The sequence below is a fragment of the Venturia canescens genome, chromosome 1 (genome assembly GCF_019457755.1).
Source record: "Venturia canescens isolate UGA chromosome 1, ASM1945775v1, whole genome shotgun sequence".
NCBI classification, from domain to species: Eukaryota; Metazoa; Arthropoda; class Insecta; order Hymenoptera; family Ichneumonidae; genus Venturia; species Venturia canescens.
Genome location: NC_057421.1, coordinates 27,072,919 through 27,094,491, shown reverse-complemented (window position 1 = coordinate 27,094,491; position 21,573 = coordinate 27,072,919). Strand labels below are relative to the sequence as shown.

The 21,573-nt window shown below is 43.5% G+C and overlaps 1 protein-coding gene across 3 annotated transcripts in view; it reads left to right on the top strand.

Moving 5' to 3' along the window:
* The first annotated feature begins 466 nt into the window (after positions 1-466).
* Positions 467-21,573, top strand: part of LOC122411342 (uncharacterized) — a 181,254-nt gene continuing 160,147 nt past the window's right edge. For all 3 annotated transcript variants that reach the window (XM_043420101.1, XM_043420097.1, XM_043420089.1), the window contains exon 1: positions 467-1,405. The gene's annotated coding sequence lies outside the window, so the exon portion shown is untranslated. The remainder of the gene's footprint in view (positions 1,406-21,573) is intronic.

The following is a 21,573-nucleotide window of genomic DNA, read 5'->3' as shown; positions in this document are numbered from 1 at the left end:
TCTCTCGACGTTTTTATTCCCCTGAGAGTACGAGTGCGAAAGGAGGGGGGGGGGGGGGGGGGGGGAGAGATATGACGGCGTTGGGAGAAAAAAAGAGAGAAAAATGTCGAGCCCGAGACTGCGAGAGAGAGAGAGAGGGGGGGCACGGGGTGTTTTCGTCCTTCGAGAGGGATGAAAACGAAGATGGAAACGTGCCCCTCGGTTCTTGCGCTTCGAACGCGATTCAAGTACAGCGAGAACGAGGGAGAAAGAAAGCGAGAGGAAAAGGGAGAAAGAACTAGGGTTGCGTATTGGGCGCATTCCTAACCCTCGTGAATTTCCGTGAACGTTCGGGGTTGCCTCGGCTCTTTGTGCTTCTCCACCGTACAGCGAACGTTGGTCAAGATGGCGCGCGCGCGCCGTACGCCGAAGGGGATTGGCCGAATGGCGCTGTTGAACCTTCTTCAGTAGCCTCCGAGGCCTTGCAGCGAGCGAGTTGACGCTCGGCCGCACGAGTTCGAACATCCACGCTCGACACCTTTTTTCCTCTCTCTTCCTCTCGTTTGGATATATAAACACTTCGACCGTTATTTCACGTTTACGCGTTAAATACATTGATTACTTGTGAAAATGGCCATCGTGGCCAGGATGGAGGGAGCCTCGGGTCTCGATCGTCCAAAATAAAAAAAAGAAAAAACAACAACAACTTGAGGAGAGCCAAAAGAATCGCGTCGGCGTCTTCGTCAAGTTGCGATCGTTCCCCGTGAACATCGCCCGGCGATTCTTTTGCGAAACACTTTTGGATTTTAGTCAGTATTGTGATATTATTGAAAAAAAATCCCTTTCGAAACACCGGAATTTGTGCTTTATTCTCGTCGGTCATAGATATTTCGTGTATCTATAGGCATATGTACGCACACATGTATATAGAAAGATAGATTGATACGAGGAGTCGTGAAATTTTTTCGTGCGTTCCGGGGTGTGTGTTACCGTGCGGCATCAGTGAATTTTTAGTGCTCTAAAAATTGTTCTGCGTTATCGTGAGAAAAACGTAATTCCCGTTATTACTGTTTTTCCAATAAGTGTCACAGGGTCTGTTTTAATTATTGTTCCTTTTAGTTCTTCTTTGCACCTTTTACTTCGATTTTTTAATTCCATATGAAAGAGTGTTTTTCACTTTTGGCTCGCGGTGTAAAAGCGTCGAAAAACATCGTATTATAATCGAAGACACTTTGCTTCAGAATTGTGTGTTGTGCTCGGGTGTGCTGCAAGTGTTTTTTGTGCCCGTAAAATCTCTACGTGTTGGACGCAGGAATTTTTCATCAATATTATTACTTTTTCTGCCTCCTCAAACGCGCGTGTCGGAACGAAAAAGGGCAAAGCGTTTAAAGAATTGGGAATCAGAGAAGTTGATCTACGATTTCCGGTGAGTTTTGTGCCTTTGTTTCATGGGCTTGTCGCACGAGGATATTCTTTATGTTTTTACCTTGGAACGAGGCAATTGGCGAATGCAATCCCAGAAATCTCCATTTTGACGGATTGTTATTGCAGAAACGTTTTAAAACGAGAAAATTAGTCTAAATAAAAATGAGTTTGGTCAATTTTCCTCCCTTTTGTGTTATTCGAACAAAATCGTCCCTCAAATGAAACCAAATTATCAGCGTATCGAATTTCGTTTCATGCAATCCGTTCATTATAAAATCGAATTCATTGGATAAAGTAGATTTCGCTATGAAATTTTGCACGCGTTTAAATTCAAAGTGTGAATCGCTGGTGTTTTGGTATAAAGTTTGAAAAATTTGACACGTTATGCCAAAGTGAAATCAGTATTCGTACAAAAATTTGCTTTATCGCGCTGAATACGAGTGCAGATGTAGTAACGTGCACACATGGTTAATTCCCTCCAGTGTATATTTATACTGTGCGAGCTCCGTGTACACAAATAAATGAGCTCTCAAACCGAGGGCCAGGTTCATGAAAGTTCCACTAGTTCCATCATTTTTATATCGGCGAGAAATTAGCCGCTAAGGGCACCCTTTCGACATTAATTTTCGAGTGCATACGTCGAGAGTATTACGAGGGCTTAGTTCATTAAAAAAGAGCTTAATAAGAGGGCGGAGGAAACACCTCTCAAATATTTATGCGCCGTGTTATCACGTACAATTGAGACGAATGAAGTTCGCGCGGTTGTTGTAATATTTCGGCCGACATTATTAAGGTTCGACGAATATTTTCTTTCTTCCAAATCCCATTAAACAGTATTTCCAAAAAAATGTCTCCATCTCTTAGATTCTATGTCAACTGTCAAAATGAATGAATCGTTTTTGCCAACTGAAATCTTCGTTATAGCACGATTCCTCTTTGAATTTTCCCATTATTTCCCTTTCAATATATCGCATACTCGCCATGTATGCACACTCGTAACCATCGTGAAATATATCAAATGGGTGTATACGTATGTGAAAACCGATTTAATATAGCGCACACCGTCTCGTATAACTTGCTGAATTAATTACTCGCAAGTTCGTATAAATCCATTGACGAGCCTCCTGGGAAGTAGTTTAATATGGTTTCTATTCAATTTCTCGTGAATTACAATAGCCCCCGATACTAGCGAACGCGCTCTTACTTTCTCGAGAAGAATCTTCCCTTCCCCCTTCGCCTCCTTAATTTTTGAGATGAAATAACATTTTTCAAGTTCGAAAAAACCCTGATGGCTCACCAAAAAATGTTTGCTACCGGCTTGTCACTAGATTCAACTTTATAAGTGTAGATTTCGAGCTTAAATTTACCACGCAAACTATTCGACGTTCTGCTCCGTTGATGAGACCCTTTGAAAGTGTCGTCAACGGTCATTCTTCGCAGATAAATGACGCTGGGTTTTGCAACGTCGGAGTCCAACGAAATGATGTAAAAAAAGCCTCCAATAATTCCAGCAATTCTTCAATTTTGTTCCCTGCCGAATTGGCAGTTTTTCAACCTGCACCGATACTTGGTGAAATAAAAAATTGGTCAATTACAAATGTTTTTATCGTTCATTTCGTTGAACTGCAACGTTGCAAACTTCAGCGTCGTATTGAAAAACGGAGTCAAATGAGCAATCACAAGTAATCGTTGGAGTCGAACGAAATGAAGGAAAAAAAACATTTGTAATTCAGCATTTTATTTATTTCACGAAGTATCGGTGCAGGTTGAAAAACTACAAATTGCAAATTCGACAGGGAACGAAATTGGAGAATTACTAGAATTATTGGAGAGTTTTTTTTTATCATTTCGTTGGACTCCAACGTTACAAACTTCAGCGTCATTATATATACATATCGGTTTTCTTCTCACCTGACAGTCGACAGATATCCTAGCCTCCAAACTCGCCGGCTATCACGAAAAGTATACATATATGTAAACATTCTTAACGTTCCCAAGTGACTTTTCATCGAGATTATTTTAAAAATTCTCTTCGAATGAGTCGATGGTTCTATATTTTTATGGTTACATTGGAATCTTTATAATACAATCTATGAGGAGCAATTTTAACATAAACTATATCTAATTGATAAGGAAATGAATTCTGCAAGCATAATAAGTTGGCGGGATGGGTTTCTCATAAGATGCCGTGTTACATTTATATTTTTGATCGTAAATTTCTTGATATAATCTTCGGTAACCTATTAAATCCTTTAGCCACATGAAAGTTTATCACGTAAAAATAATATAATTTAAAATTACGATGAAGGCTCTCGTCCATTTGTTTCATTCGACACGTTTTCATGAAATTTGAACAATTCATTAGAAGCGAATCCGGTGCGTTAATAAAAGACACGAGCATAGCAAATGTCGAGGAAAATTTGTTGCAGTTAATCTCACGGTTTTATTCACGTGAGTCCACCGAATCGGTTGTCACTGTAGAATTGAAATTTCGGGAACGTCGAAGCCGAGAAATGAGAGGTCGATGAATTGCCCTCTCAATTTGATGAATTTTGCAAAAGTAATTAAAAATTCAAAGGCCACTGTATGAAGAGCTCGAGAATAACGCAACGATTTGACATTTCCAGGAATACAGTGCAACACGAATTATTCGACGAAGTCTGGCAATAATAATTACAAGGTATTTATTGAGCGTAAAGCCGGAAAGTCATGCATAGAGTTACGTATGTATAGAGGTGCACCGGAGAAACCAGTGAACCATTACCGAATTACGTTTATATGCAATGCGCGTACCGCAAGATCTTTGGTGTAATAATTCAGAGTTTAGTGGAGAGAAGCGTGGGGGAGCGAGGGGTGGGGCTAGAAGGATATTGTGGCAAGGAAAGAGGGTGGAGTGAGAGCGCGCGCGCGCGCGCGGGGGGTGAGTTTGTAATTAAAGTTTAAGTTCGAACAGTGAAATTGTACACAAAACGCCGCGAGGGCCAGTTGAGTATCTCTCGAGTTAACTCTGCATATTCCACGTATTACCTAATGCTAATATACATCTATATATACACACACGAACGTGCGTCGTTCATGTGGCTCACGAGATGGAGATTGCGTGCATTAATACGAGTCCGCGACTAAAACTCGGGACTCGCGCACACGAGTGTGTTTGTGCACGATCGTACGTATCTTGGAGAATCTACGTGTGTTGCAAGCTTCTCGAAATTCTATAGAATCTCTACATTATGCGAAGACACGTTGTGTGTATCTGATGGAATGATCCGCAGGTGTATCGCACCCTCTCTCGTTCTCTCCTTCTTCCATTCTTACTGCGGGTGTTCGTAAACTTTTCTTTCCTCCCGTGAGTATTTTCACACTCATTTTCTCTTGTTCCTTCTGTTTTTATTTATCTTTCTCCTTGGTAACTTCTCCCTTCGTTCTCGCATGAGGAAGGAAGGAAAGGTAGAGGGTTTGTACATGGCTTACGCTCTCGTTAAATCCGTGCATTTCTCCCGAGAGATTTAACATTTTCTCTCTCTCGCTTTATCTTTCTCCAGCTCTCTTCCTTCTCATCTTTCTTGCGCGATGCTCGCTCGCGAGCGCTCGGGCTCAATCGAAACGTGTCCGAGTGCAAGGAGCACGAGGAATGATAGAGCCTTTCACATCGGGAAGGCTTGAAGAACGGAGCCGAGTTGAGAATGCCGTTCGAGCCGGATCGAGAAACTGCGAGGAGACGAAGCTCGGTACTCCTCTCGTGTGTTGTTTTCTCTTCCTCGCTCTAACACTTCACAAGTACGGTATTAACAGAAGTGCTTCTCTCGTTTTCATCTCCGTTTTTGGTTTTCTCATTTTTTTACTGCCAGCACCGCGTTTTATCACAGCACTGTATACTTCGGTTGAACTCCGACTTTTCCCTTCGCCCATTTCTCAAGAATGAGCCATCGCGAAGGACGAGAAAAAAGGTTAAAATCCAAATTATAGTGAGTGCGACGAGTTGACGCGTTTTTCGTTCCAACTTCCGCATTTTTTGCTTCCATTTTTCGAGCTCTAGAAAATAATGGACAAAAGGAATGTTGTCGTCGAATTTACGTCTTAGAATACAAACTCTGGAACACGAAATCCTTGGCGCTTACAGCGAAATGCATTATTGTCAGCGATGTATATACGTATTTATGTTTACGCGGCGATCGCTCCTGATATTTTTCTTCCTCTCTCTCTCTCTCCCTTCTTCTTCTTCCACCTTAGCTCTTAGCTTAGCCCGGCTCCTTCGAGCTTTACCATTCTCGATTACGAGAGGTCGAGCGGACAAACACGACACGAAGGCTCCAGCGCATTAGGAATTCTACCCTATCCGAGGATTCCTTCGAATTTATTGAATTTCACTAAGCGCGCGACACGTACGCCTCATCTATACTATACATGTAAATATCTCTTCCCCTTTGCCCGGTCTCTTGCCTCTTTCTTTCAACGAGATACAAGCCCGCGTCTCTGCACCTTGCTCCTACTCTTGTTTCACTTATTTATTGTTATTTATTTGCTTTGAACTCGAGCGAGCTCGCGTTATACGTGTGTGAGTTTTTGCACGTGCGCGTATCCACGAGGGAGAGAGCGCGTTGATACCATTACCGTGCGGCAATAACCATTAACGTAGTACTTTGATATTCCATCGAGTTTCACTGCGCTATCTTCTCCGCCACAAGCATACATATGAATATTCGTGTACGGATCGAATATGTATCTACTTACCCACAGGGCGTTTATCTGTTATTTACGAGGAGCTAGTAACGCTGTTACAATAGACTTTTTCTAAACGCGTTTATTCAATCAATTGCACTCACTTCGCGTTCAGTCTGTTACCAATTTTTCATTTCTCTTGTCGGTCTCTTCTTTGATTTTATTTCCTTTCTATTTTTTATTTTATAACACACCCCGTCGTTGGATGGTGGATAGATGAGTCCGCTTATCGAATGTTACGCTCTTGATGTAGTTTTGCCGTAATATATTCCTGCCATCGCACGTTCTACTTCTTCGTCGCACTTCTCTCTTTCGTTTTTTTTGCTCATCTCTTTTTCTCTCCCCTCTTTTTTCTCGCGTTCTCTTTCTCTCTCTTTGTGTCTCGTAGAAATGGAAGCGCCTCGAAAGAGCATTTTAGACATATCGTTAGACAGGCCAAAGAGCGCGTGTGTGACAAGTGTATCAGGCTCGGTGTGTAACGTTCTACCACCGTAGGAATCCCTCCGAGCTATCCAGTTATCGGATTATTACCAGACATGGCTCCCTCGTTCTCTTTCTCTCGCTCATATTTCTCGTGTCTTTTTACTCTCGTGGAATTCGCAACCTGCTTTATATTCTCTCCTTCTCTCGTGTATTCCGTACTTTTCCTTCCTCGTTCCTTCGCCTTGGCACCTTCCTCGGCGCCCGTATCGATTGTATCTCCAGCTTCTAATCTCGTTCACGTTTCCCGAGGGCCGATTTACCCTGCTGGAAAAATCAGTGTACGCTCCATGAGCCCCACATTCCTCTTTGCTTTCCGGCGAAACCTTCTCACCTTTCCTCTTCCTCATTTTTCATTTTTCTCAACTAAAAACCGACGAAGAGATGACGATATGAAGTTTTTAACGTTGGAGACCAACTGAGTGAACGGAAAAAAATCAATTTGTGTTGTTCTCCAATTTTTCGTTTCAACATTTTTTTTCCTTCGTTTTGTTGGACTCCAACTTTGCAAACTTCAGTATCATCGCTTTAGAGCCAGAAATACATTTTTAGAGACGAATGGCTCGTTGTTTTCCGATGTAAACCAGCGTTGCACTAAATATTTGAATTATTTGAGGAACCGTGTATTTAATCCAAAGAGAAGCCCAACGATCAGCTCTCACCGTCATACTTTACAATGCTCACAATATAATTAACTACTGTTTTTTTAGGGCATTCAACTGTCGTCAAACGTACACAAATTCACCCGGATGCACTCGTTACAAATTGTTTTTACACGTCGTTGCTTTGTATTTTATCTCGTTTAGTGCCCGCGTCCACAAAATTTTCCGCAATTTTACGCGGAATAAAACAATACGACCGCGACGAAATTACTTTTTTCCTATATGTATAGATAATATTGGAAATTCCATGCCAAATTGGTGTTTATTAACGCGTTTACAGTCTCAACAAGTCGGTTCGCAAAATTGCTTGTGAATATATTAAAAACAAGAAAACATTTGATTCATTAATTCCATAAAAATGTCATTAAAATTTGTCCAATTAATAATCTTGTTTCACAATATCGTTTCGTCAGGTTTCGTCCACATTTCACGTTTCGTGGAAAGAAAAAATGTTTTTTCGATTCTACGGTTCGAATAGATTTTTCTCCGGAGTTTCTTACCCAACAATCGTAACGCGCATATTTTCTCAAATTCAATCATAAGAAACCTCTAAAAATTCCATTGATCGTTCGCGTGCTGTTGCCTTGAGCTACAATATTTTTCATAATATCCGTTCATTATCGCGCAAAGTGGAACGAGAGACGATTTCGCACGAAACGCCCTTGACGATTTACAAATATTTTCATCTCGATGACTCGGTCTAGTGAGCCGAATACACTGTCCGCGATTTGAGAGAGCGGTACTCTCGTCGCCGTGTGTGATTCGTACGTATGCAATAACTGTTGAATTCTCTGATAAAAAAACCAATAATTCATTCGTTTCCTCAATTATGCATCGCCGGTTTATTAGAATTATTCTGTCAAAGTATCACGCGAGTTTATCACATTTCTACAAAATCTCCCAATTAAAAATGTGTTCGTGAATTCATAAATTGTACACATTTGAATTTTCCTTCCCGCGATTTACTCGCGTTCAGAGTGCAAACGAAGAACGATGACGATCGAATCGCATTAATTAACCGAATTGAATTCATTCCCTTGAACGTTGAACAATGGAACGTAACGGTATTGCGATATCGCGTATCACACATAAACGATATCCATCGTTTATGGGGAGAGTGCGTTTATGAATATATGACACAGAGGCAGTGTTACCGTAGTTTGGTGATAAAAAACCTCGTGAAAAATGTCTCGTTTCGGGCCAGTTTTGAAAAACGTTTCCAGCCTCCTCCCTCTACTACTTTTTCGTGGCCCGTTATATCGTGGGACGTGATTCCCCGCACCATCGCACGCTCCGCGGACATGAAAATGTCCCGGGCAATTATCGTTCTACGGTGTATGAAGAGAGAAAAAGAGACGGGGGTAGCAGGACAGAGGCAAAGAGCGAGAAGAGGGACGACGAACTGCTGGGCTCTACGCACGTGTCCGCCGTAATTAGCTCTCTGCAAACTGGAAAAACTTGTACGTATATCTATACAGTGTAAGGCCTGAGGCGAAATTACTGTGCATAGTGACGATACGTATACGGTAGCACTCCGTCAATATATATGCATATGTATGCCCCACGCTCGTATGTGTGACTCTCCCATTACACTCGTTCGTACCCTGCTTCGCAAACAACCTCGTTCTACCTATGTTGGGAGTGCCATGTACGAGGAGAGAAAACCCTAGACTCGTCGCGTACATATATTTTTCCTAGAGCTTGTTCTAGGGTAAAACAGAGCGCGCGAGAGATCGTGCTGGAGAGAGAGAGAGAGAGGCAAAGGGAGGGATGGACGGAGAGTGACTTGGGCGGGGCTTTATTTGATTTTCGAGAGACGAACCGAGGATGAAAGAGGTGTGAGAGTGAGCGATGTCGTGCAGCGTCGAGTACGAAGATGGGAAATGAGATGAGGTGTCCGAGTAAAATAGCGTGATTTTTATCCGCAGGGATTTTTTGCTTGAATAGACCGGGGCAGGGCGCGCCTTCACGGGAGAGTCTTTCAGTGCGACATTTTTCGTCACTTCTTCATTTATTCTTTTTCCATTATCTTCTTCGACGATGAAAAAATGCGGTGATTAGAGAGCTGCTTTTTTACAAGATTCGTTTCTCGTAACACGCTCGAATGTGCGTTCACGCGCGGTGCTTTGAATTATCAAATGGGAGAAAAATGATTTCGCCCCCTCCCTCCTCCCCCCCCGCCCCTTTCGACGCGCCCTCCACAACGACGTTTAAAAGCCAAGAGGGACAAGAAGCCGTTATAATATTCTCGTGCTGGCCTTTTTGATGCGCACGGGACCCAGCGGCAATGCGTGCAGAGGCGAGAGTATAATTGAACTATCCATCCTTTCCGATATACATTCACACCAGGTTGGGCTGATGAGTTTTTCACTCTAATATTACCTTCTCCACACACACACACACACACATATATTTAGGATGCATAGAGTTTGGGGATAAGGTTGTACGGCCGCGCATGTACTTAACTCGCGGCTCGCTTCTCCACCACCCGAGTCTCATCTTTCTCCCGTATCACTTTTCAAAGGGCTCGAGCGAGCGTTACAGAAGCGCCCGTTCTGGCCAAGCGCTTTGCCCACATACTGCGAGAGGGAACGTACACCGCGATATATAGCTCGTTGCGCGAAGGGTCGATAGCGCAGCCTCGTTACCACTCTCTTTCCTCCCTCGAGCCCCTCGCCCGCCGCTGCCGCCCCTCCCGACGAGCACAACCGCGCTCTCCAAATTTTATTTTTCCTCTATATACCCCTTTCTCTCCCGTCCCTTCTTTTTATTCTCTTTATTTATTCTCAGCACTCGCGTATCAAAGCTCCATACCCTACGGCTCGAGTACCCTAGTTACGTACGAATTCATGCGTTTATTCATACATTCTTATGTCCGTATGCGCGCGTATGTGGAAATAATATATATATTCGCGTGTGTAACGCATTACGCACGTCCGAGAGAATTGAAATTTTGTTCATTCTCCCCGACGAGTCCCCAGAGGCAAAAGAGAGGCATTGTGCGAGAAAGAGAGAAAAGAGAAGATCGACGTTTGAGAAAAGATAGCGAGCAAAAAAGAGATAAAGAACGAAAGAAAGTTACTGTTTGATTCTCATGAGATTCGGATCTTTTTGCCTGCAGCGTTCCTTTTCATGAATTCATCCGCCCGCAAATTAACATTTCAAACGTTTTACACACACACGCACACGCACGCACGCACGCACGCACGCACACGTGTACGTATATCTCCGCGTACGAAGATTGTACATTTATGCATTGATACGCTGTCCTAAAAAATATGCATCTCCTGTGCACCCTCTAACTTGGTGCATTCTGACACGATAATTGAAGAGTGTTCGCGTACGTTCAAATGTTGGTTACGATTTTTTTCCTGGTTAAAAGTTAGTAATTCGATGCTGAAAGAGAAAATAGACTCGCGACGACACGGAGCGTCGTGTAACTCTATGTCGTAAAACTGATGAATTTTTATGACCGTCGAACATTGCACCTGCCGCGGTAACGTGCGGTAGATTAATCCCAATTTTGTTTCCCTCTGCTGAACAAGCGCTTGAATTCGTGTAGAAACTTGGAAAGATACATTCGTAAGGTTAGATGTAAAAACGTCATAAAATTGGGTTCCACGGAAGAGCGTATCCGAGGCCCCGTTGGAGGGAGGGTCGAGACGTTTTATTCGTCTTTTTATTTGATTTTCGAAGGTTTTAAATAAATTTAATGCGTTCATAAATGTCCTAACGAGTAACATTCGTATTTTCATTTATCGTCTCATATTCTTCGTACATGTTGAGAACTCTTCTCTATTTCTCGGTGAGATACTCCTCTCAGCACGCACGCGAAACTCCCATGCTTGAACAAAGCCCGGACTTTATTTCAGCTCTGGTACAAAATTTCGGTGAGTTAACGTGGCAACGTTGGATACTCGCCCTCCTTCTCTCTCGATCCCTCGCACAGATCCATCGCTCCTCTCGCTCACTCGAGCCTTCTTCGATTTCTTCGACGACCCTGACTGCCGCTGCCGCTGCCGCCGCCACCGCGCGCGGTGCATCTTTCTCTTTTCCTTTTCTCTTCGTATCCGCGCGCACGAGAGAGAAACCCCGCAGGATTCCAGAGAGCACGCACGGCAGTGTGAGATTGAGAAAGAGAGGGCCACCTTCGCTTGACCGGAACGGTGTTGTGCCTCTCCTTCTCCTACCACCTCCGACTCTCTCTCTCTCTCTCGCTCTCTCCCTTCAGGCCCAACGTCGCTGTCTCTTCCTCGGTTACTCGCGAGGGCCGATACAAGCATGGATCCACGTGCATGTGTACATATCCACCAGTCACACAGATGTAAAAGGCCATTCGGCCTTATGCAGTGTATATAGCTCCAAGCAGTATTGGATGCACCTCCTTGTCGGTGTACATATATATAGAGAGATGAACATATCGGAACTCGAGCGAGAAAGGCTCTTTTACTTTTCCTCGTATTCGTTTTTTTCATTTATCGTACGTGTGGCCTCCGCGCAACATGCTCGCTCGTCGCCTTTCATGCTCTCCGCTCTCGTGAATTTATGTATTTAAATATCTGTATTAAAGAGTTTGAATATAGGAACACAAAATGTTGAGAATAAATGGGGGAATCGGCCTTCTCGCTGTGAGAATGATTATTGTTTTGCTTGTTTGTTTTTTTATTCGCGCGGAGGACTGAAATCGTGTGGTGGTTGAGGACTTGGGATGGGGGAAGTATATGGCTGGGATGATCGCGATTGGATTTTGATGCACTTCCTCGAGTAATGTGTGAAAATGAAAGAAATATTGAGTACACTGTGCAATCCGTGTACAAGAGATTCTCGTCAGGGGCTGAAATATTTATTATGAGGGAAGAAAGTATTGGATTGAACTCTCGAATTCATAGCTATACGTGGGGCACGAACATTTGAGAAATGAGATCGCACCGCGGGCGTTTACAGGGACTCGCTATACTAGCATGGCAGAGAGTGAATACGACGACATCGATCGTCGCTGGTGTCGACCGGAGGCGACGCGAGAAACGTCGCGCTCTGGCATTTTACGAGGGTTCACGAGGAATCCGGAAGGAGCTCGAAAGAGCCTGTCCGAAAGCAGAGAAAGGGCTCTGCCAAGGGAAAGGGAGAGAAAGAGGAAGGATAAGTACATGACAAAAGTATATATCGTAGTCGAGGTGCTTCAATAATGCACCAGAGCTCGGTGGGGCGACGCAAAGAGAGCGAGAGAGAAAAGCACCAGTTCTGTACATACGTATAAGCACATATATTTGTACATAAATACGTAAGATAGCCACCGAGCATTTTCATTGCAATGCACTGAAATAGGGCGAGTACGAAATAGAAAGAGAAAGAGGCTACGGCAGCTTCGATTTAAGCGAAATACACATCGCAAAAGTTCACGTAGAAAAGGGCCAAACTCTGTGAACCCGTTCACCTTTTTCATCGCTCAGTTTACGCCTTTTTTACTCACCGTGCTCCCCAGTATTTTATTGCATCTGAGAGGACGAAGATTCGTCCATGTCCTCCCCCTCTAACACTATATTTTCCGTGAGAAAAGAGCGACGGGGACACAGAGGGTGGGAAAAGCACGAGTGTGTGATTGTGGATTCCATGTTTCTCGACGACGAGAGAAACTACCCTTTCGCAACCTCTTTTTCACACCACCTCTACTCCTCCTCCTCCTCCTCCTTTTCTTCCCCTTTGGCCAACGTCGAGAAGGCCTTTCAACGAGCGATCTAAAACGATTTATACACTTTTGTAAATATACATCTGTCTCTGTGTATCGTCCAATTCCTACAATACCAATCGCAGTGTGTACCCGACCCTCCCATTTCTAACCTCGAAAGCTTACTACTCTACCTCTACAAAACACCCGGACGGACAACTATTTGTCGCGAACACGCGAAACTCGATACTTCTTCTCTTATATATATATCTATAATGTCAAGCATATACGTACAGAGGCCAGTGTATATGGAGGTATTAAATTTTTCTCGTTTGACACGCTACTGCGATCTATAACTTCGAGAAAGATCAATCGCTACGGAATACATTTTTACACACGGAGCGGGCTCCGAGTTTATTCTCGTGGGAGATGTGTATATTACGTTGCACGATAATATTACGTCGAAAGTTTGTGTTTCGAGGTTTTAAATTCGAATAAACTGGTAGAACGACGAAGCGATGAGTTGGCGCTGTGTGATATTGATTCATCGACTCGACGAGTGTTCGGTGATTCATTTTTGACTTGGAAATTCTTCAAGTTGATTATGGAGTTTCTTCGAATCCGTGGATTCTTGTAGATAAGCCATGATTGACGACGGTCTAAAAAAGTTTAGTCAAAGTCCATTGAAAAATCCATGATGACAAGAATGAAATGGAGAAGAGTGGCATGAAGAAAACTGTAAAAAGCTCAGTCGTGAGAAACTAGAGAACAAAGAGCATAAAGGAAAATAAGAAAAAACGTCCCGAAGCGTTTTTATGCCGCGCGCGCCACCGCGCCGGTGCTTCTTCCCACTGTGTTTCTCATCCGCACCAAGTGGCCGATTCCCCTTCGTGGTGCGCCGTACAAGAGAGAGCGCACGCCTTCGTTCCGGTTGTCCGGTTAATCGCGAAAACTTTCACGACCCGGAGAAAACTCGCGGCACGTGAAAATAGCGCGAAAGAGCCTCTCTTGCCCCTCCCCCCAGACGGGCGGAAAAGAAAAAGGGGCAAATTGCAAAAGTAGACTATCCACGAAGTACAAGGCGATGTATAAAGAGCACCGGCACCAGAGACCCAGGGACAATGCACTTACGAGCATAATGCGACGATAGAACGCCAACTACGACGAGAGACTAGACAATTCACTTTGGAACACGGAGGGGAAAAACGGGTGTAAAGTAGGAGGTGGCAGCGAGGAAGGAGAAAGAACAGGGAAAGACACGGAGCGAGAGGAGAAAATATGGCTAGTTTTAGTTTACAACTTCCCGAAACACGAGACAACACATACACTAACACGAAATAAATGACCGTGTCTCTTATTATACCAGTTCCCCCTGTGCACACTTGCTCATAAACTCGTCCAAACGCCGCACTCATTTATTTCCGAATAGCTTCCACTTTGTTTCCTCAGATTATACGTATATACGATGAGGATACGCGAGTGTGTGTATTCACTTATGTGCGAGAATTTTGAAACATATTGAGAATTGGAACGGTCTGTTCCAAGAATTTTTAAAGTCGCTTCTTTTTTCCCAGGAATTGTGTATCGAAATATGTGGTTACGATAACGGAGGTTAAAACGTTAGTCAACAATGGAATCGCATTCGAAGACACAACGCTGGATAGAATGTGGATGTATTTTCATTTTTATTGATCCTTGTGAAGTATTAAGGCTTTGTTACTGTTTTTTCATTTTCTGTCAAAATAGTATTTCAACACTTTTATTAAGGAGAGTATGAAACTCGTTATTTCACTTTTTTCTTTTAACAGACGCAGACGTAAACATTGTTTTTATTTATTTGTTTCTTTTTCATGGTCGTTTTATTCAGTAGCTGCGGAATAAAAACGAGCCTCTCATTTTATTCAGCGTCGTTGGTACGCGCCATTTTTTATTCGATTTCTCCTTCCTCTTTCTTTGCCGCCTCGCTCTCGCGACCTCGTTCGATTTGTTCCTCGTCTCTCTTTCGTTCGCCCTTTGGCTTTTTAGTGTAGGGCCCGTTACATCCTTATTTAGAATTCGATACGTGGCGTTTTTGGTCACTTCGATTCGACGAGCAACTTGCGTCTTCGTTTTCCACGGACAAGAGAGGGGGCAAGGAAGAAGGCCTGGTACGATAGCGAAATGGTCGCAGGCTCCGAATATTTCCAGTTGAAGTTCAGTCTCTGAAAAAATATGGCTTTACCACGAGCAAGAAAAAACACGGTAACTACCTTTTTATACGAAAGTATTCGCCTGCAACAGAAAGTAACAATACAAATATCCTTCGTATAAAAAGAAACGATGGGAAAGTGACGAATCTTGCGAATACTTGAGAAATAAAAAATCCTCGAAATCTTGAAAAGATCGTTGACTCTGCTTCTTTCACATCGATTTGTGAACATTTGAAGAATTTCGAAATAATATCCGTGGCGATATTCAACGAAATCATCGTCGTTTTTATACAGCAGCGAATCTATCGTGCAGTCTCAACGAGACGAGACGTTTGGCTCTTACGAGGAAGCTTGAAGAAAGAAAACAATTCTGCAAAACAACAGATCAGAGAACGTCCGTCAAACTCGAGCGACCGCCGGCAAGACCGCGGTGACTTTGCTCCTGTCCCGTATACTTTCGTCTCTCCCTCTCGCTTTCGCTCGTCCATTTTGGATACGAAGTATGCGAGCCACGTGAATTAAATACGTAATACAGCTGAGTGTCGAGCGTGTCGCGCATGCTGATTGGTAGCGTACGTTTATTTGCCGGCCGGCCACTTGAAATTCTTCGGCTCTCCTGACTCTTCTACGTATACATATTTATGTATGCGAACATGTGGCTCCGGTGTCCGTAGTACACACACTTTCCACACGTATGATCGGGCTCTCGACATTCGTACACAAACAGAGCCCACGTGTGTATACGTTACATTTTGTATATAAGGGGCGTTTGAGGTGAAATAGTGAAAATTTTTGTATTTGCCCTTCGTTGGATGTAGCGTTGTTAGGGTTACGTTGATAAAATAAATGAAGAGCAGCTGCTGTTGATCCCCGTGTGTACAAATATTGAAAGAGGAGTCCCAAAATTCGTGGAGAAAAAGATAAATTATCGTACTTAATATTCGATCTTTAAATTAATTGTAAAAGAAAAAGCTTGAGCAAAATCTCGGGAAGAAATGAATGTTCGACGATGAAAAAAGAAATCTCTGAGTCAACGGGCCGAGATCACTTGTCAATTTGGCTCGAAATCGTGGACGCCTATTCCCCCCCTCGTAAATAGATTTATGCATGCGTTCTTACAAAAGATAAATAGCCGGAGACATTTCCTCCTCCCGCTCCCGAGATGGAAACCCAAGGGGGGGAGCATGTTTAGCGTCGACTCTGGCGAAAATAAGAAAGAAAGAAAGAGGACGAATGAAAAAAAAGGACAAAATAAATAAATGGAAACTGGTCGTGCGGGAGCTCGAGCGAGGGAAAAAGAGACGAAGCAGAGCTCATTTCTTTTTTTTTCTTCTTTTCTTTCCTTTCCTAAAACATAACTCGCGTTTGTGTATTGAAGAGCCAGGGGGAAAAAATGTATAACACATTTCTCCGGTTCGTCTTTCTCTCACCGCACTCCACGTCTTCTCTAGATCTGTCTATACATTTTCGTTTTTTTTTCTTCGAAATGTAAATATAGATGTCGCATGTACCAAACTCGTGACATATACATTAAAACATTCTCGCTGATCGAGAAACAAAAATCTTGTGGAATCCCATAACGCAATGCCTGAGAGACGGCCAAAATAAATCAAAGAACATTCTGATGGATATGTAAAAATATGGGACATGAATTATTTGACTTTTTTATATGAGATACACGCAGAGGATTTTTCGTCTAATGAAAAATACTTTTTCTTTCAATATGAAACACAGCAAACCTCATGAAAAAACTTTTCATCGGAAAAAAATGAATTTCCATTCAAATGTATGTGGCCGCGATGTATTTACGAGTTTTTTTTATATACATTCAAAAACACGTTTCAGTGTTTTTTTTTACGAGACTACCTATATGACAGTTTTTTTAGCGCCACTTTCGTCGCACCTCCATTTTTATACGTCACAGTATGCATTTCTACCTTGCCCTCGCGCGCGTAATCATAAAAGTTGACCGAACACGCGCTCGCGAGATGCAACGTAATGCCCTGTACTGGCTTTGCCTCTTATCTGTAACCGTTCCGCCGCTTGTAACATCATCGTCTCTTGTTTCTTCTCTCTCTCTCTCTGGCTCGCTCGCTCGCTCTTTTCCCTCTTGCGGGAACTATCGTCGTATACGCGCTCTGGCATACGAGGGATTCTCTTCCGGCCGATACCCCTCGCAAATGTGATTCATAAGGGGAGAAAAGGACGGCGAGTGAGGCAAAGGCGGGAGGAGGGGAAAGAACGACAACGAAAACCGTCTGTATTTTAGTGCATTTGTGTGTATATTTGTGTGTTGCGTATGTGAAAAATGTATTATACGGTGCCGGAGGCACGGTAAATGGCCCGAAACGTCTCCCATCCGATAACCCGCCTCGTGTACAAAAATTTCAATGTTTTTAATACTGAAAAATAACACAACAAGCGTTATTCATATTCAAGAATTCATTTGAAACTCTCGTTAGGAGGCCGAAGCGTGAGAAGCCTTCGTAGTCAAATACAATAGGAACAGATAACATATTTAAAAAAGAAATTATTGTAGGAAAGAATATATTTCACAATAGTAGTTCCCCATCAAAATTTCTATGTTATTGAGCCGAGTCCAGGACAACGCGGTTGCGATGATGTAAATACCTGTGAAATAAATAATGGGGGTACGATAAAATACGACGTTTTTCAAAATAGCTCGATGAGTCACGTTCTCATTTTCATTCCTACTTTCTTTTTATTCCCTCTTTTCATCCGGCCAAACGACTTTTATGTTGACTATTCTGAAGCTGCGAACTCTCGCGAGGTTTTGACCCTGGTCGACGTTATAAAGGCAGTTCGGAGGTAATAACAACCTTCGGTTCTTCCGCTCTCTATATTTACATTTTTATTCAGCTCTCGTTTCCTGAAACGAAACTTTTGGTCGCGCGGCATCCCTTTTCTGTTCAACCCCCTGGTTGAGAAGTCGCGCGCGCGCGCGAGACACGGGATGAGTAAAGAAGCTACTGCTGCTGCTCTCTCGAGTCTTCTCATTATGCATATATATAAACTGGATTCACTCGAATCCAGTTTATCACCAACTCGACGTTTTTATAGGCCGTATTCTGCTCTCTCTCCTTCTTCATCTTCTGTGCTTTTGTATTGTGTTAAATATATACATGAACGTACATAGATAAGTGAATATTTTGCTAAAGACCTTTCGTCTCGGTTGCCTCAGCAGCGCGTTGTGCATACACTGCGCCATCTTTCATAGACCATAACCCAGTCTCGTTTAAATTTGAAAAAAATATGTGTACAAAACAGGTTTCATTTCTATCAGCATGTCATTGGCGAGGCGCGGAAGCTGCAGCATTCATCAACTGCGTTTATTCCGCTCTTTATTATGTCCGTTTCATTTCTGTGATGACTAATTTATTTTTTGGTCTCTCGTCTCCTGCATGCACAGCCGTAAAACCATTATTTATAATTCGCAATTAAAGTCGAGACATATCACTCTTTGTGAGTATATGACGCTCAAGTTTGCAACGGTGGAGTCCAACTTTTGTTCCTCGCCGAATTTGCAGTTGGTAATTTTTCAACCCCGACATCAGCGATTCGTGAAATCAAGAAGATTTTTTTTTCTTCACAGTGTGCTTTTGATTTTTTTGCTCAGCATGAATTTTATTGGTATTCACTCATCGCGGGCATCTTCGATTCTGGCTTTTTTTCTCGTCTTGGCAAATTTTCGGTAAAATCCGCAATTTCTTTAAGCTGCTCTCTCTCTCTCTCTCTCTCTCACTTCCTTGTTTTTACCAAATTTAACATATTTTAATATTTCCAACACATTTTTCATGTCAGCGACAAAATCGGGGTTTCCCATTCCCGTAGCTCCGTTCCTCCGCGTCCATACATCCCTGACGAAGCTTTGACCCTCGCGCGGAGTGTGCTAAAGAGTGATAAATTCGTGAATTTCAACTCCCTCTCAGCGTATATACGCATAAAATATTTCCGATGCTGCGGACTTTGCGATTCAACGCTTTTTTCAGAATATTCGTGAATTTCACATCGAGTCTCTTAAGCTGGATACAAATATCGCTGACGCTCCACTCAACCTTTCTCGAACCAATTTTTTTCGCATGTTCACCCATGTCATCATTTTTCTCTCGTACGCCAATGGAATATTTCACGATATTCAATCTCTTTCCTTCCATTGAATTCCAGTCCATTACGATATGACTAATTTGGAATGAATTTGTGGAATTTCTCCTCCGACCTTTTCCATTTACTCGCCTCTCATTTTATCCAATAAACTCAAATAAACGGTGCATAAAAAATAGGACTTTGAGTCGACATCAATAAGCGCAGGTTCGTCAAAAATTTGGCAATTTTTTCTCCCTCGTCGCTTCCCCTTGGCCACTCCCGTGCCGGCTCTTCTCTTGCCCGATTTACCAGGAATTTCATATTTTTACGTAAATCGTAAACGTATACGTGTAGACGAGGCTCTTGCCAGCAAGTAGCACGGGCTTTCCGCATATGCAAAGTACCTCTCCGTATCCTCCTTCGTTTCTTCCTTCCACCGGCTCTTCCTGCTCTCACGTACGTGAGCCTCCCGAGCTCGCGATATCGAGGGGTGGGTCCGTTAATACATACGCGATTGGCGACGGTGGGTGCGCGGTTTCACGGTGCCTTTCTTCGGTGGTCCATGCGCGCGAGTGAACTTGCTGCTCCCGACACCAGCACGTGAATTTTCAGTCTGTATACCTCCGCCCGCACCAATGCCCCTCGCTGTGGACGTATTTATTTATTTATTTCTGTGTGAGCTCGTGTTACTGCTGATTCTCCCGTTTAGGCCGAGCGCATAATAGGCCGCTTATGAATTCTCCGGCATTGGTCCATCGTCCTCTCGGAAAGGGGAATTAGGAATAATGGAATGAAGAGAGAGAGAGCAGGGAGCCCTTCGTTACGTGTGCGTTAGCGAGTGTGTGCGCGAGGGTTTTGTGAGACGCCGGACTCGAGACGAAGGGAGGAGAGAGGATAAACGACGCGAACGTGAAATCGTTCATGGCATGAGCACAGAGTGCATGTACACTCACACGTCAAATGAGAGTGTGCCAGAGGAGAGGAAAGATAAAGTAAGCAAGCCCACAGGACGCGTGGAATTTAGACGAGGGCCAGCATAAGCGAACCACGCGCGTCCATTGTACTCCGCTGTGCGATTAGTCTAGCGAGACTACTAGACACGAGAGCGAAGACCGTCTCTCTCTCCAACTCTTCTTGCGTCCTTTACTCGCTCGTCCATGCACACGCGCTCACACACACTTTGCGGCGATCCCATTCCGGACTACTTGTGTGTGCTTCAATATTGGAAACGAAAGAGAGAGAGAGAGGGAGAATGAGTTGCTCCGATTTCGTCTCATTGTTGTGCTCGACGTTCCCGTCTAAACCTGAAACTCTCTTATACGCGTATTCGAAATGATGGACGGACGGAGGATGCACGCCCACAATATGTTTCTTAGTCCATTCAGTCTTCGTGCTCTTTTTGCCATTCCTCATTAGCTTTTTGGTGTTATGCCTGCGTTGAGAAGACTCGCGACGATTGACACTCTGTTGAAATTCGATGTTGAACTCTGCTCGATGGCTTTCCAATTATTTAAAGCATACCAAGTTTTACTTGATGATGGGTTATTGGCAATGTGTACCGCTCGCGAGGGAACGTTACTTTTTTGAAAATGAAATAAATATGTGACTCGCGCACCACACCCCCGTTCGTTGGTTTCGCTTCCGGTCGCACGGGCATAAATTATTATCATGAGAACACATTTTTACGCTCAGCTATTCCTTGATGCTCGAATCCCTTTTTTAGGAGGCACACTCCGAGCCTGTTTCCAATCACCCCGTCGCAGTAGCGTATTATTTCTGCTTTTATTTCTTAACCCACCGCATGCGTATGCGCGCAGCGCGACCTTTGTCGCGGTAAATCGCTTCGAAAGAGGATACTCCGCGGCGAGGAGCGAGTCCTCCTTCGTCACTATCTCTTATTTCTGTCAGTTATTCTCGCGCTGAATCTTTACTCTCCCGAGGATCTGCGAACGCGGTGAAAGTTCCCCGCGGTGTGGCTCCTCCTTTTTAGAGAAAAAGAAGGAGACGGGAGAGAGAGAGAGAGAGAGAGAGAGAGAGCTAAGCTCGGATATTCGAGTCAAGAGCGCGCCTCGGAGTCGAGGTTTAACTTGTAAGTGATATCCCAAGATGAAGAAAGACTAAGGAAGAAATAGACGGAGAGGGATAGATAGAGATAAAAAAAGAAAAAGCGAATAACCGAGTCGAGAAAAACGAGGGAGAGAGAAGCTTGAAAAAAAGTCTTATTCACGCCGCAAGTCCGAGACTGACAAACGACTCGCGCTCAATCTTCGATCTTGTATCCAGTTCTGTATATTATATACGTATGCAGGCACATGTGTGTATGTCTTCCGTATAAAAACATAGGAGGATT